Raw genomic sequence first — 1,953 nt, 5'->3', positions numbered from 1 at the left:
TATTTATGTATATTTGCCGTAGATTACTGCCGGTAGAAGCCAGAGAGACAGGCATGAAATTTATGTGTCTACAAATTAGAAAAGTCACATGAGAAAAATCGCATTTGTATGACACTTACCGTGGCATGGTTGGTACATTTTTATAACTATTACTGCACTTAATTGCCTGCCATCTAGTTATACCCGACGCAAGTTCCTTTATTGCGTTGAAGTTAGTTGTGGTACCTGAACTTTCAAATTTCAGTAACTTCTAGGGAAGCTTTAAAGCTTCGAACCGATTTCTATGATGATTTGCAAGACGCCCACCCAATCAGTAGTACGGCTTATTAGATAACTAGTAAAAGCAATCCATCTAGATTTATGACTATAATTAGAAGCTTATTCATTGTGCCCGCGATATCTCTTAGGCATGTTCTTTCTGGCCTGAAGCTATTTATTCAAGCTACAGATTACTAAAATTAAATATTTGTCCTGTAACCACATTCGGTTTGTATCAAGGTCGCCGAAACCCAGGATTTAAGAGAATAATTTCCTGTCCTCATGTAATTACACCTCGGAGGGCAACATTGAAAGCCAGATTCATTCAAATTTCTTCAATAACCCATATCAACTCGTAGACTATTTTGAGGATCCTTGATCCTACTTAGATTTAATAGGAGGTGTGCACTCCGATCTTTGGACTATTGTGCCCTTCTTATCGGTTCGCAACCAATGGTCGTAAACCCTTAAAAATTCTTAAAGACACATTAGAGTGCTCCTCACCACGGAAATATTTACTAAAAGGCGAAATATTTATTCGACAACTGAGGAGAAGTCGGAGATCCTACTTAACCTCAAGCAAAAACTGCGAGCCCATACTCTGCAGTGTAATCCTCGTACGCCCTTACTCGTATAACAATTTTTCTTTATTCCCATTGCATTTGCGATTTTTGTGTAGGCAATTTAAGGCCACAGCTGTGCACCCAGCGCTTTTGTGATGACCAGACCACGTTTCCAGTGGAGGTGTGTGTGTCTGTGTACGAGTGCAATCACATGTGGCATACGAGTCTGCATATTAGTTAGTTAGTTGCATGAAAAAACAACACAAGCATTCAAGCATATACATCTCAGTTCTCAGTTCTCCTACATCTGTCTGTCTTTGCGTGTAATTGCTTAAATTTGTTTCGGGCACTTCAAGAAAGAATGCTCGTGCAACCTACAACATAATGCAAACAAACAAATAATGCAACAAAGCAAGAGTCCAAATTGGACAAAAGTTGATTTTGAAAATCAAGCTGTGAATTTAAATGACTTCGTTATTTCTGCGTGGCACACACACACAGAATGTCCAGCATTCTCCAACGATTGACCACATTTTTGCACTTCCTCAGCGACTAATTCCAACGCTGCTCCGGCTGTTGGCTGTTGGCTGTTGGCGGCTTGCAACTCTGCGCCGCAAGGATGTGCAGTTGAAGGCGATCTGTTCGCGCCGCTGCATGCGGTCACACGCAGCCCAATAACCCGGCCAGCCAGCGGCCCGACGGACCGGTGGCCCAGCGGCTTGGCGGTCGGTTAAAATGCGTGTCGAAAGCTGCGCATTGCACATATAATTTTCGATATTTATTGCTACGTGTATGTGCGCGCTCGAAGGGCGTAAAACCGCTCTAGCGTGCACTCAGTCGCAAGCAGCTTCTTTCCGTTTTGCAGTGCTGCTTGTGAGCTTTCATGAGTGGTGCGCTGAGTGTGCGCGCGCATATCCTGCTGATCGTCTTGGCCCGGCACGGAATGTGCAAATTACGTTACGCATATCAATCCACTTTAAATTACATGGAATGTGTGATAATTCAGCGCAGCAAGGCACAATTCGGATTTGATTAAGCAATGGATTAAGGTTGCACACACGTCTACCCATGGCGTACCTTGGATATGATCCCAAATGGGCTTCCATACTTATAGCAGCCACTTTTGCGCATT

At 43.3% G+C, this 1,953-nt stretch overlaps 1 non-coding gene across 1 annotated transcript; it reads right to left on the bottom strand.

Moving 5' to 3' along the window:
* Positions 1-704: 704 nt before the first annotated feature.
* LOC114804323 (U5 spliceosomal RNA) lies at positions 705-823 on the bottom strand. The gene has a single exon (XR_003752540.2). It is a non-coding gene; the product is annotated as a U5 spliceosomal RNA (small nuclear RNA).
* Positions 824-1,953: the final 1,130 nt, after the last annotated feature.

The sequence above is a fragment of the Zeugodacus cucurbitae genome, chromosome 4, assembly GCF_028554725.1.
Source record: "Zeugodacus cucurbitae isolate PBARC_wt_2022May chromosome 4, idZeuCucr1.2, whole genome shotgun sequence".
NCBI lineage: Eukaryota > Metazoa > Arthropoda > Insecta > Diptera > Tephritidae > Zeugodacus > Zeugodacus cucurbitae.
Note: the sequence above shows the minus strand (reverse complement) of the source record. Positions and strands in the feature narration are given on the sequence as shown.